The following is a 15,759-nucleotide window of genomic DNA, read 5'->3' on the forward strand; positions in this document are numbered from 1 at the left end:
ACAGTAATCCAAATCTGCATAATTCTAGGACAGTGGTTTAAATAAGTTTGAAGCCATTAGAACAGCATGAAGATCAGGTTAAAATTATTTTTGAAGCACTGGTCAGCAATGGCAGCCTCCACACATGTCAAGAAAGGTTTCCTTTAAATTTTATTGGATGGACAGTGGATTACACATCCCTATACTAACCGGGTAAGCTGATGAAGATGATGAACGATGAAGCCAGATGTGATATTTAGCTTCCTTTAATGTCCTTTGAAGTTTACCTGTGCCTTGCCCATGCAGGGCAGCTCCATCAGCAACTTTTACATCCCTTACTTTTGCACTACAGTACTCTGTTCTGCCATCAGGAGTGCAAAGTTATACTGTGTAGTTCCATTAATTAGTGCAATCCTAAGAGCATTAAAGGGGCCCGGGCAATGGAGTGCACTGGGGCCCTGCCTACACAATCACCCACTAGAATAAAAATGCAAATCAATTAATAAGGCAATATTTGTTGGTACAGTAGTGCCAAACCTGGAAGCTGGGTCCGGTGAACACACACACATGCAGGTATCCGCCCAGTACTACCACTTCTACAAGCTGACGTACAGGTACGTCGGTTTGCGGGAAATGGTTAAATGCTTTCTATGAATAAAATCAAACTTGGTATTTTAAGTACGGTGATATTTCCCTATTGTACTGTGCTTGCCCAGGATGAAAGCACAGTGCACAGTAAAACTAATCTGATCTGCTTGTAAAATGACCTGTGTGTATGAGCCCTTTGAGTGTAATAGATGCTTTAAGTTGCAGCCTTCTGTATTCAACAAACCTTGTTTTTTTTCTAGCTGTGCGATGCTACTGAAAAAGAAGGATCGATAAGAGGAAATTACATTAAACTGAACAAAAGCCAAATAAATAATTTTCCATTTCATACAGTATTTTTACAACATGAGCTTGCACAGAACTTCACTGGTATTTTTTCTCTGTCGATATTTAATTGGATTATTTTTACACAAAATACGGAGCGAGAACAGATGTGCTTGATTACATATTTACTGAAGTTGATAAAGTGCAGACCTCCCATTCTCTGTTTGCAGTACAACAGGTCTGTTTGCAACTAAACAGTCATCTTTTTTTTATATATAGGCAAACCTTACATATTCAGTGATTTTTGCACAATGGGACTGCTTATAGAGTGATCATACCATGCATGATATGTAAATAATTACAATGGAAGAACAATATCTAACATCAGACAGAATAAATCAAAAAGATCAACCTCTTTCCAAATTTTGTTTTCCGGAGGAAAGCAAAAACAGGAATTCGTAAGTGAACTTTTCCAGGGAAAAGTCACTAAAACATTTATGAACAGATATTATCCAAAAACATGTTACATAGGGCCTAAGTCATTAAACCTCCAGCCTAACTTTGCTTTGGCTTGTTTCTTTCTCGCCGCATTCCAATTAATTAACTCCTGCAGTGGCGAATTAGACAGCGTGACAGCAACAGTGAATTCCGCCTTCAGCGGCCTTGAGCTACGCTGAATTGGACGATCGCGGCTTGTCAAATTCTCATACTTATGTCTATGTGCACAAAGCAGTCTCCCATAGCAGCGTGGTCTAGTGGGTGTGTGCACATATACTCTGATTCAGGCATCTCCCTCTGCCGTAGGTTTGAGGCTGACCATCTCCACCTAACTTCTTTTGTGTATTATTTTTGTTTATTTAAAAACTCTGACGGATTGGATCATTTATATTGCTACAAAATTTACATCACGTACATACACTGTGAAGCGATTGCAAACTTACATTATGTACAGCAATTTCATAATTTCATCTTTGTCTAGATTCAAACTCATGCTTGCACGGTGCAGAGCAAAGCATTCTAACCACTACACCACTTTAGGTACACATTAAAAACTCACACTTTTTCAATGCTCTTCTTCCTAGATTCCCTACAATGTTCAGCATTTTAGCTATATGTGCATTTTAGCCTTAACACGCTCCTTTCTTTTTACCAAACAGCTCTATTCTGCAGAATAGCTAAGTGCTTTGCAACTTAACTACAGTTAACAACGTCATGCAACGTCATGGTTTCAAAAACCTACACTACACTTGGATCTCTTTTCACTATCTTTTTTGTTTGTATATTCTTGGGGGGGGGGGGGGGGGGGCCCTACATAAATATACAGTTAAAATTGTGTTTGTTCCATTAGTACTCTATATGAGTGTGGTCATATTTTTCTGGAGCTGCAATTGTTTACACATTTACCATGGTTGTTCAATTTCAGGAACAACAAACATATATGTGTCTGGTATTGGACTCTCTCCATATTTTAACAACACCAACCCCCATAGTCCAACACTACACTTTGCCTCACACCTCAACACAACACTGTCCCATCCCTACCCTACATTCCAACCCCTCACATCACCAGTATAAGCAGCATGGTAAGTGCAAAGCCCCGGCATTGGCAGCTTAAGTCTGTAGCCACCCACAAAAAAAATAAAGACATGTTCCGTTCAAAATTATTTATTTTTCATGTAATTACAGCATAAGGAGGGATGCAGCAAGGTAATATTGACAGTCTCCAGTCCCTGTGCCTTTATTGTGCCAGCCCACGATCTTTGCTCCATGGCTACATTAGGCAAAGATACGGGATTAAGATATCTTGAGCAAGTTCATGCAGAGTCGAGAAGCAATTTGGCACCTCTACCAGCTCTTAGAGGACAGGCATGGCCAGGTTGCTGTTCAGCTTCCAAGCCACTTCTGAAGTTCCAGGGTGTTCATGTTGGTGATCGAGGCCAGTTCTGGGCTTGTGCCTCCTAAAATATCCACTGACCACAAATGAAGATGAGTGGAGTCCATGAAGGTGGGTTTCTACCAGCTACAACCGCAAGCAGTACCACTCCTGGAAAATTAAAGCAAAGGATAAGCCATTTCATCATGACAATCACATCTTACTGCCAGCTTGCTTCATTTTTTACTTCATTTATTTTCTACATCACGAGTGAAATTACATATTTTCACACAACTTACACAAACCAGAAATAATGAATGCAAACATTTGAATACACACCTGTGACGCCAGACAGCCCATCACCAAAGGCTTCTCAAGGTATCATGATTCCAATCCAAGATGTCCAGATTCAGCAAAATGATTACACCATAAGATACCAAGCAGCCTTTAATTTTGTCAATAACTACACAGGTGGCACAGACACAACTAAACACCTGCCAGGTCTTCTCATCCCTCTCCACTATTTACAATACACACATGTTTCTGGTTTGAGGTGCGTGTTCTTGCTCAAGTAACACAGTTTAGGAATGTTGACTACACTTTATCTAGAATGGCAAGTGTCATTGGCAGATGATAATTACCATCTGTCTCCCTGTGAGTAACAACTCTGCAAAGTAGCAAGTTAATACACATGCCGTATCCCGAGCGGTTACAGTACTTACATGTAAAGTGGCTATTGACCAGGGCATTCCAGGTGGCAATCCCTGCAGTGGTGCAGTGCAAATACAGCGCAAAGAATACTAGTGAAACTAAAATATTAATAGTGGTGATGAGATTCTAGGATGCAGCTGTTCATAAATAATGGATTCCCAAAATTCACAAATGCAAAAACAATATCACAGCGCAAACCAATAGTGAATCATATACAAAATAATTGGGGTTCTACTAAAAGGCTCATAAAATGCACCGTGCAAATATGTGCAGAGGAGGCTGAAGTGTAGAAACCATAAGAACATAAGCAATATAAAAATTATATAAAATTATAATAAAATAAAAAGATATGATAAAATGCCAGTCCAAATAAATTAGTTCTTATTAGATCTCAATAGATGAAAAAGATGTGAACAGTCCCACAGATGGGTCCCACAACAGTGCTGGGGTGCCAGGAAGAAAGGTGCACAATCATGCAATCTTTTCCAGTGCAGTGAGCAAGTGCCGGTCCTCCCCCTTTGGGTGTTCACTTACCGGACAACGATGACCCCTATGCTATATAGCTATAGAGATCGACAAAGCTTTTGTCCTAGTAAGGAACCGACTTTCAGACTCCTCCAAGCCAAATGTGTCTCCACAGATGTAAATATCCCGATACCGGCGGAGATAGTTATTCCAGAGAAGTGTGATTTATTGGGTCCTGATAATAAGTGTGGAGAGGAAGCTCCCTGCAGTGCTCACATATCAGGTGTCCGAAATCTCCAACCCGCGTCACTTCCGGTCAGAGATCTCCCGCTACAATCCCTGCAGTGGTGCTCCGCCGCCTGGGGGGCCGCCTGCTGATGGACCTCTGGCTCCCTCTCCTCCGTCAGCTCCCAGGATTCATCCTGGGCAACGCACATGTTGTGCAACACACAGCACGCCAGGATGATCCTGGAAGCCTTTGGAGGAGAATACAGGAGTTCCTCCCAGGTCTGGACAAGCACAGAAACCGGGATTTGAGAAGACCTATGGTCAACTCAATGATGCTTCGGCTTTTCCGCATGGCCCTGTTGTAGTTATGTTGTGCTCGGCCCTAGGGGTACCTGATTGGAGCCATCAGCCACGTCAGCTGCGGGTAACCAGCATCCCCTGAAAAGAAAAAAGGATATACATTAGTTCTTCATATCATGTGACTTTAGATGACTCATCAAAATGGGAGACAATGATGCATTTTTCAACACAACCTGCTCATCTGTGTGTCTAGGTGTGTGCTTATATTACCATCATAGAAAAAAGTCATCTGAAACATCTGAAATATGTCTAATTGCCTAAATCTCTAATCTAACTGGAAAAAAGGAGACCAAAAGTGGTGTCTTTCAATTGAAAGTTCCACCTTTCGCCCTATTTTTTTAGACTTAGATTAGCATAGGCATTACTTCTGGAAGATATCTTACACTATATTGAGGAAACCAATATTGACTCACTTATGCAAAGGACTTTCGGGATATGTCAATACCATTGGAATCACTTTTATGTTTTGCTTGTGTGGCGTTAGGACAGCATTTACACATTGGGTAACCACCTTCATTTGACTTGAAGACAACTTTGGAAATCTTTCTGTTGTGAGCTGGTAGGCTGCTTGTATACAAGCAGATGATGATCTGGTTGTGTGCAAACAGCCTGCCCACTCATAACACATACATTTTATGTAGGCTTCGCTTTAAGCAGGGTGTACACTTATGTAGCTTATTCATATGTCTATGCCTCTCTAAACACTACTGTAAAAAAACATGTCTGTATGTAACCTTGCAGTTTATGTTGTTGTCCAAAAATAATACTTTACCAATAAGCCACCCTTCTGGCATTTCGCCACTTTCAAACTTCCGGTAGAGAGCACTGTTTTGTAACATCATGGAATCATGGCACGACCCTGGGCAACCTATGTTGGCACTCATTATGCGCTGTTTGGCGTCACACACCAATTGGACGTTCAGGGAGTGGTACTGCTTGCGGTTCCAATAACTCCATTTTGTGGCTCCTTGGTGGCCTGATGGCTATGTGGGTGCCATCTATTTGCGGCATCTGTGCCCACTGGTAGAAACCCAACTTCACTTCATTGCACTCGTTTGCATTCTGTGGCCAGTGGATAAATTGGGGCACAATCTCCATAATGGCTTCAATGATCAACATGAACACCCTGGAAACTGTGGCCTGGCTAATGCCCATTATACTTCCAGAAGTGGCTTGGAAGATGCCACGCCCTAATATATACAAAGTCACCAGCAACCTGGCCATACTGGGCACCGCATGGCAGTGCTGTGTGTCAGATGTAATTGTGTTCTCTATCAGCTGGTAGAGGTGCAGAGGGGTCAAGAATACAGGCAAAAGTTCATACACGAAAGTCTATCAAAGAGCAAGCAGCACACCCAGGAAGATATTCCAAACAAACAGACATTGAGGAACAGGAAGTGCTGCTTTTTGAAGGCTGAGTAAATTGTACATTGTTCACAGCTGGTTAAATTGTAAATTGTTTGCAGCTGGCAGCAGGTGGAGCTAGTGAGTCCAAAAGTAAAGCATCAGGCTGGAAAATCACTGCAAAAACTCCAGAGCTTCTTTGTGACACAACAGATAAGGCTGCAAGCTATGGAACAGGGAACCTCCCAGTTCAAGGACACCCAGGTACATGACAGCAATAAACTCTTTTGGTCCCCTAAATAGTTTTTTTATTGCAAGGCGCAATAGAACAGTATGCAATGGGTGTATCTCACTGTAACATATGCGGACAAGGCCGCAATAAACTTTTTTGCCCCTAAATGGTTTTTTTATTGCACGGCACAATACAACAGTACGCAATGGGTGTATGTCACTGTAACATATGCAGACAGGGCCGCAATCAAATTTTTTTGTCCCCTAAATGTTTTTTTATTGCAAGGCGCAATTCAACAATATGCAATGGGTGTATCTCACTGTAACATATGCAGACAGGGCCGCAATCAATTTTTTTTGTCCCCTAAATAGTTTTTTTTATTGCAAGGCGCAATTCAACAGTACGCAATGGGTGTATCTCACTGTAACATATGCAGACAGGGCCGCAATCAACTTTTTTTGTCCCCTAAATAGTTTTTTTTATTGCAAGGCGCAATTCAACAGTACGCAATGGGTGTATGTCACTGTAACATATGAGGACAGGGCCGCAATAAACTTTTTTGCCCCTAAATGTTTTTTTATTGCACGGCGCATTAGAACAGTATGCAATAGGTGTATGTCACTGTAACATATGCGGACAGGGCAGCAATAAACTCTTTTGTCCCCTAAATAGTTTTTTTATTGCACGGCGCAATAGAACAGTACGCAATGGGTGTATGTCACTGTAACATATGTAGACAAGGCAGAAATAAACTCTTTTGGTCCCCTAAATAGTTTTTTTTATTGCAAGGCGCAATAGTGCAGTATGCAATGGGTGTATGTCACTGTAACATATGCGGACAGGGCAGCAATAAACTCTTTTGTCCCCTAAATATTTTTTTTTATTGCACCGCGCAATAGAACAGTATGCAATGGATGTATGTCACTGTAACATATGCGGACAGGGCAGCAATAAACTCTTTTGGTCCCCTAAATAGTTTTTTTTATTGCAAGGCGCAATAGAACAGTATGCAATGTGTGTGCGTCACTGTAACATATGCGAACAGGGCAGCAATAAACTCTTTTGTCCCCTAAATAGTTTTTTTTTATTGCATGGCGCAATAGAACAGTACGCAATGGGTGTATGTCACTGTAACATATGCGGACTGGGCAGCTATAAACTCTTTTGGTCCCCTAAATATTTTTTTTATTGCAAGGCGCTATTCAACAGTACGCAATGGGTGTATCTCACTGTAACATATGCGGACAGGGCCGCAATAAACTTTTTTGCCCCTAAATGGTTTTTTTATTGCACGGCGCAATAGAACAGTACGCAATGGGTGTATGTCACTGTAACATATGCGGACAGGGCAGCAATAAACTCTTTTGTCCCCTAAATAGTTTTTTTTATTGCACGCCGCAATACAACAGTATGCAATGGGTGTATGTCACTGAAACATATGCGGACCGGGCAGCAATAAACTCTTTTGTCCCCTAAATAGTTTTTTTATTGCACGCCGCAATACAACAGTATGCAATGGGTTTATCTCACTGTAATGTATGAATGAAAAATAATTTTTTTACCCTAAATACTGTAAAAGAACTATTTTCCCCTCACATTGGTGCTTTTTGAAGAGGAGGTTAAAAAAGCAATGTCTGTCTGACATACGATCTTTAAAGTTAAATATGAAGGAAAAAATGTTTTTTCTTTTTAAATGCAGATTAAGCACACACATATGCACTGAGGTTGCATGAAATGTGCAGCACTGCACACCTAACAGACTGATAAAATGTTTTTGTTTCTCCCTTCTCCTCCTCACTTGGCTCAGGTCAGGGCATAAAGATCGTTCTACTGCACCCCCACACAATACTATCAATGTAGATCGCTGTCTGATTAAAGCAGATTGTTCCTATCTATGCTTTCCCTAAAAGCAACCTCTCCAGCCTGGCCCTACAGTAAACTGCTATGTCTCCCTCCTGGCAAAAACATTGTTCACTGCACCCCACAAAATCAAATCAATGTAGATCGCTGTATGATAAAGCAGATTGTTCCTCCTATGCTTTCCCTACAAGCAATCTCTCCAGCCTCGCCCTATAGTAAAGTCCTATCTGTCCCTCAGCAGCAGCAGTCAGGAACCTCTCCCTTACAGTAGTATTAGCAGAGTGATGCGCGGCGCTGTGTGACTCCAGCTTATATAGAGTCTGGGTCACATGCTGCACTGGCCTATCACAGCCATGCCATTACTAGACATGGCTGTGATGGCGTCTAGGGCACACTAGTTAAACGCTTGCTGATTGGCTGTTGAAAGCGCACCATTAAAACCACACCAAAACATTAAAATAACGCTACCGAACAGCGGACAGTACCCGAACATACAGTGAAATGTCCGGGTTGGGGTACCGAATACCCAAAAGTCCGGTACAAACAATACAGTCCGCGTTCGCTCAACCCTAGTCATGATATTTGGTTGATGCTATTATCGTGCTGTAAACCGATTGCATTTCCCTCCACCTTGAGATGAGCTACATAATCCTACATTTGATGTTGTTACTGCTTAACGGGATTTCTCTTCTGGATGGTGCCTCGCTTAACTTTCTTTTAAACTTCTAGACTTCACTTTTGTAATCTTATTGTTACTGACTGTGCAGGCTGGCTATGGGTGATCTGCACTTTACCCTATGGCTCTTTTTCATGTTCCTTGTTGTGTCTAGCTCATCTGTTTGTATTACCCTAAATATTAATAAAATATTTTTGACTCTAAAGTGTCTGGTGACTGTTTAGCCATAAAAAGTCAACTGTCATTGGGGCCCATCTGTACGGTGGTGCAGGTGAAGCTATCCCTTTGAGATTGTACACAATTAAGGGGCTGATGGGCAGGGCAGTCTTTGTTAGCATTAACCGTGAGCAGTAAGGGATCATAATGGGTAGTTCCATTTACCCCTCCTGGTATGTAATGGATCTGGTCCAATACGCTTAGCAGTCAATTGTCCCAGAAGGCCTAGTCCTCACGATCAGGTCCTCACGATTAGACTCTCCCTGGCGGTAGGCACACACAGCAATGGACCTCCTCAGATTTGATCCCAGCACAGCGTAAGACCTTTCTGTGGCTCAGTTCTCAGATTCTATGGGCACAGCACACCACTGCTGTCCCAAGAAACAGCACAGTGACTTAGTCTTCAGGCTCTATGGGTGCTCACAAGGGTTCAGTCACTCCCGCTATTTTATCCCTGCACATCAGACCCCAATTTTCTCTTCAGAGCCTTGGAAAGTCTCTCTCTCTCTCTCTCCTCTTCTGTGTGGCAAACTGGGTTTTGTAGTTTTGCAGTCACAGTGCAGCCCCCCCCCCTGCAAATAAAAACCAAACAGTGCTGTGCCAGATCATAAATATGTGCAATCCTAAATATAAATATAATAAATATATGTGCAAATCATAAATATATAAGTAAATGTGCAGTGTCTAAAAAAGTGCTGCAAATGACAAATAATCCTTGTGAATAGTGATATTTTAATTTTTTTTTAATTCTTTTTATTTCAATATGTGCATAAAAACGAACATTCCAAACGTCCTGTCAACAAAAGGACAAAACAATATTAAATAATAAAAAATTATACAATATCCAAATAATTATCTGTTTACTTAGTATTCATAATCTCTTTATGCCAATGTATATCCATTTAGCTTAATTGATCGCCGTTGTCCTGGTGTGCCCCAACCCCTTGCTCCATTGCAATCATAGATTTATTACCTCATCATACTATGTGCATCCCTCTATATCCTCTTGGTTATCTCCTTATATTCAACCATTGGTTAATGTTGATTGACACCAATTATCCCAAATGTTATTATATTTCGTTGAGCATCCTCTATGCATGTACAATACTTTTTTAAATGGTAAAATCTGATTTACCGCTCTTATACAGTTCTTAACAGCAGGGGGCTTCACTTGAATCCACTTAACTGTGATTGTTTTCCTTGCCATAAACAGCGTTTCCCTAAGCATTATCTTGTGATATCTAGACCATGTTATTTCATATAATATACCCAGCAAACAGGTTTCTGGGGTCAAAGGTACAGGCATATTCAGGACAGAGGATAATATTTGAATTATTTCCTGCCAGAATCTTGATATCACTGGACAAAACCACATAATATGTATAAAGTCTGCCCGCTTAGCACTGCATCTCAAGCATTTAGGAGATGCAATGCTGTGCATTGCATAAAGTCTACTTGGAGAGAGATATGATTGATGTAGCATATATAATTGTATTAACCTATTGTTTGCTGCTGGCGATACATATAAATGGGAAGAGCAAGCTTCTTCCCAATCTTCGTCAGTTAAATTGGGAATTATTTCCTGCCATTTTGTTCTTATTGCCAAGGGATTCATTCCTGAATTAACCCTGGTTAAATGTGCATATATTTTAGAGATTAATCCTTTAGGGCCCTGGGACCTAAGGATACCAATCATTGGATATCTAGAGATCCCAGGTCCTAAAACTCCAAATTGCGCTTGTAACGCATGTCGCAACTGTAAGTATCTATATAATGAGGTATGTGGTATATCATATTTCATTTGTATATCTGAAAAAGAGTACATATGTGTTATGTCATATACGTCTGCAAGCACTGATCTCCCTTTTTGTTCCCAGAACTGATATCCTACCAATTGTTTCAGTTGATTAAACATTGGGTTTCGCCATAGTGGGAGATCCATGTTTATCTGTGTGTTTCCCTCTATACGTTTTGCCTCTCTCCATATTGTACGAGCTAATGTTAACATTGGTATTTGCTTATATTTTAATTTATTAAAAGGTGCTTCTAGGGCTATAAGTAAATTATTGATTTGTAAAACATGAGCCAGGTGTGATTCTACCACCTGTGGTGTTACTGGTACTATCCATCTTGTAAGATGTTTAAGTTGTCCAGCGAGATAGTATCTGTATATATTAGGAAGCGCCATACCTGCTTCTGTTTTAGCTCTGAAGTGTGGTTAATTTTATTCTATTTCTACCCTTTCCCCAAATAAATGTGGTAAATAGGGCATCTATTTTTTTAAAAATGTTTTAGGGACTATAACCCACATATGTGAAAAAATGTATAAACATTTCGGTAATAGGACCATATTGATTAAATTTATTCTCCCTACAACTGAAAGTGGTAATTTAGCCCAAGTAGCTAATTTAGTTTTAATTGTTGTCATGAGTGGATTAAGGTTAGCCTGTAAAGCTGCTTGTGGTAATCTTGTAATATTTATTCCCAGGTATTTGAAAGAGGACACTACCTTTAATAAACTTGAATCCTTGCTTAGTGTGAGTAGTTGTGGTTGCAATGGCATAAGGGAGGATTTTTGCCAATTAATTTTAAGGCCTGAATAATAACCAAATAGTTCTATTATATGCATAGCTGCTTCCAATGATCCATGTGCATCATTTAAATATAAAACAAGATCATCAGCATACAGTCCCACTATAGCTATCCTTTCTGCCAATGTAATGCCCCGTACAGAAGGGGTTTGCCGAAGTCGAAGTGCCAAAGATTCAATAGCTACTGAACATAAGAGTGGTGATAGAGGGCATCCCTGCCGGGTGCCTCTATATAATTGTATGGCCTTGGTTAAAAAGCCATTTACCAACAGCTGAGAAGTTGGATTTAGATACATTATTTCCACCCAAGTACAGAATTTCTCTCCAAATCCAAATGCCCTAAGCACTGCCTGCAAAAAGGGCCATTCAATAGAATCAAAAGCCTTTGCTGTATCAAGAGAAGCCAAGACACTTGAGTCTGATAGTTGATCTCTAAGCTGAGCTATAAGTTGTGTTCTTCGAAGATTTATAGATGTGGATTTTCCTGGCATAAATCCAGTTTGATCTGGATGTATAATATTAAGTATTACATTGTTTAATCTATGGGCCAAATTTTTTACAAGAATTTTGTAGTCTGTATTTAATAATGATATGGGTCGGTATGAAGCACAATCTGTTAAGTTTTTATCTGGTTTTGGAATTAGTACTACTGTGGCTAAATACATGGATTCAGGAAGTCTTTTTACCCTGAAAGCCGCATCAAATACTTGAACTAGCACTGGGGCAAGAATATCCACGTATTTACTATATACCTCTAACGGAAGTCCGTCTGGTCCTGAAGCCTTTCCTATTGCTAGACTTGTTATTGCTCTTCTTCTTCCTCGCTTGGATTTTCCTCTGATAATTTAAACTGCTCGGTCATTAACGCTGGAAAGTGTATTTCACTCAGATAAGTTGAAATTTCATCTGCATTATACGTAAGAGAGGTGGCATACATATCAGTATAAAACGTGTGAAAGCATGACATAATACCAGCCACATCCCTTACGCATTCCCCATAAGGGCGCTGTATATTAGTTATAACTAAACTTGTACTTTGTTGCTTAGCCATATGTGCTAAAAGACGACTTGAAGTATTCCCTTGTTCAAAGTTCTTCTGTTGATATTCAAATTGTTTGTATTTAGCTATTGCTGCTATATGTGTAGTATATTTTCTTACTGTAATTTCCCATTTTTCCCTATTTATTTCAGTTGGTGTTTTCAAAAATGCAGCTTCTGTATCTCTACATTGCTCTTCTAGATCTTCCGTTTCTTGCCTGGTGGCTCTTTAATATGATATTGTTGATCTAAGTGCCCCCCTTAGATATGCTTTCAAGGTATCCCAAAAGATAAAATCTCTTTGGGATCCATGTGTTTCTAAAATATCTGCAATTGTTCAGGTATACGATCGTGCGCTCCAATCTGTGATAACCAATATGGCTGAAATTTCCAGTTTTGCTTCATTCCCTCAATTCCTATTGCTATATTTACCAGGAGTGGTGAGTGATCAGACACTCCTCTAATCAAATATTCAACAGAGACAACCCTAGAAATAATTTTATCATTTCCCAGCGCCAGATCTATTCTTGACAGACATCCCCTCCCTGGGATGGCCCAGGAATAAGCCCTGGTCCGGGGATTAAGCATTCGCCTCAAATCTCTCCATCCAAATTCCTCCCCTATCTCAAGAAACATAAGTGGTTTTCGAGTTCTTTTTAGGGGGGTCCATGCCTGTCCACCAGCGGGTCCCTGGTGAATAAGGAGAAGTACGTGAACCTTGTAGGACTCTGTAGCAAGATTTTTGTGTATACTATAAGTGTTACCACAAGTACTACTGCAAGTGTTACTGTAATTTACCTTGATAACTACTTAATCAAATACAAGAATTTTCTCTGTGTGAGTTCTCCCTGTTCATTGGGTACCACAACTCCTGGCCCCAACCACAAGATTATAAATTGTTAACTGGAGTTCAACTTTAATTTGTTAGTCAAGTCCATCTCTGCTAGTCTATAACACTACTCTCTCCACAGACTGACAATGCTGCTGTCCAAAGGTGTCTCCATTGCTCCTCCATCAAGAGTGAAGGCACACTAAGACAGGAAGTGGGTTACTGGCCAGATCACCAGGTGAAAAGAAATGGGAAAAAGCCTTAAATAAGGACACCAACAAAGCCATCACATCTAAGGATTTGTAAGCTGCAATGTATAATTTTTTTTTTTTGGGAGATTTAGTACAACTTTAATTTAGAATTCATAGTAAGGAATGAAAGTGTTAAATATTGTGTAAAATGCACTACTCATTTTATATAGCATGTAATGATAAAATGCAGAAGAGGCTATTCTAGTGTCAAACAGTTCTTCTTGATATACGTCTTTCAATAAAGGGCACGTACCTGCCTTGAGGGCGCATTAAATTATTCAAGAGAATATCTTGAATTAATATATTGAGATGCCAAGCTCTAAATATGCAAAGCAACAGGAACTATATATTGAATCAAGAAAAATATAAAGAAGGAATACTACTCTACTGAAAATAAAGATAAGAACTGTTTACAAATGACATATTTTGCCTTGTCAGGGGACAGGGCTTCAAGTGACATTGTGCCCAAAATCAAAACTGGCATAGTTGATGCCGTCTGTCAGTAGCTTTAACATAGCAGTCTTTGTTTTTCTGTAATATACAGTAGTTTATTACCTAGTGATCTGGCTAGTAAGTCTGTTTTTTCAGCTTTCTTTAACAGAGCAAGGGCTGATACAAAGCATTTACCACTGACAGGGATGCTTACAATGATCAGCTTTTATTCATTACTGTAAAACCTTTATCTCAAAAGGGAAAAAAACTGCTGCTATAACTGCTTAAAATGCTTTTAAAGGCTCAGGGTTTTTTCAGCTTCATGTATTTCATGCATGAAGGTAAAAAACCTTCGGTATGCAGCGTCCCCCCCCCCCCCCCGTAACTCAACTGATCTCCCTCTCAATCCATCAATGCGCATGAGAGCTGAGCTTCTCCGGGGTCTCTCATTCCTCATTGGCTGAGACAGCAGCAGGAGTCAGTCACAGCCAGTGACATAAGGATCTAACTATTCAATCCATTTGTATCTGATCAGGCAGGCCCTTGCACTACATTTTGTAATTGGTAGATAGAAGGGTGGCCATACACCCTACAATCTGATTGTATAATTTCTGCACAGGCTCATATACATTTACCAAAATGTTGTAATATGAGGACAAATCTATACAATCTACCGATCGGCTTCTGTACAACTGCTCTGTTGGCTTTTTCCCTATCGATCAGCTCTGCAATGCTGATCAGTGTATTCTGACAGGGGAAGTCTCCCTGCAGTCAGAAAAAAAATAGCTCAGTGGGGAAGATCCCCCCATTCACATTGAGTGTGTGGATGAGGTATTCAAATCTAATCTTTGGTTGCCTTATTCCAACCTGCCTAAAGCAAGACATTTCACAGCCTTTTACCTCTTCATTTTTTTTCTTTAGGAAAAATGGAAGTCTCTTGCCCATCAAAGTATCCGGGTACCTGTCTCCAGCCTCGATATATAAGAGTACCCGAATACCTCTCTGCAGCCCATCATAGTACCCGAGTACCTCTCTGTAGCCCAGAGTACCCGAGTACCTGTCCCCAGCCCAGAGTACCCGAGTACCTATCTTCAGCACAGAGTGCCCGAGTACCTATGTACAGCCCATCAGATTACCTGAGTACCTGTCTCTAGCCCATCAGAAAACCCAAGTACCTCTCTGAAGCCCATCAGAGTACCCGAGTACCTTTCTGAAGCCGATCAGAGTACCTGAGTACCTATTTGCAGCTCTTAAGTGTACTTGAGTACCTATCTGCAGCCTATGCCTCCTAGATTATGTGTTGGGGTGTTTGATTTCCAAAATGGGGTCATTTTGTACGTGTTTCCATTGTCCTGGTGCTCCAGGGCCTTCAAAAGTGTGATAGGTTGTAATGAAATTATATGTGTAATTTATGCTCCTAGAACACCTGACGGTGCTCCTTGCATCTTGGGTCTCTGTATGTGGCAATGCTGTGACAAAGTCTCACATATGTGGTATTGCCATACTCAGGAGGAGTAGCAGAATGTATTTTGGGGTGTAATTTTGACTAAGTACATGCTATGCGTTAGAAATATCTTATAAATTGTCAACTTTGTGTAAAAAAAAAATACGTTTTCATTTTCTTTCCACATTTTCCAAAAACATGTGGAAAAAAATGACACGTTCAAAAGACTCATTATGCCTCATAGAATATACGTTGGCGTGCTTGCTTTCCAAAATGGGGTCATTTTGTGGGTAATTCCATTGTCCTGGTGCTCCAGGGCCTTCAAAATGTGATAAGCCGTTAGGAAATTATATGTGTAAT

Source organism: Pelophylax lessonae (genome assembly GCF_965119305.1).
Source record: "Pelophylax lessonae genome assembly, chromosome: 1".
NCBI lineage: Eukaryota > Metazoa > Chordata > Amphibia > Anura > Ranidae > Pelophylax > Pelophylax lessonae.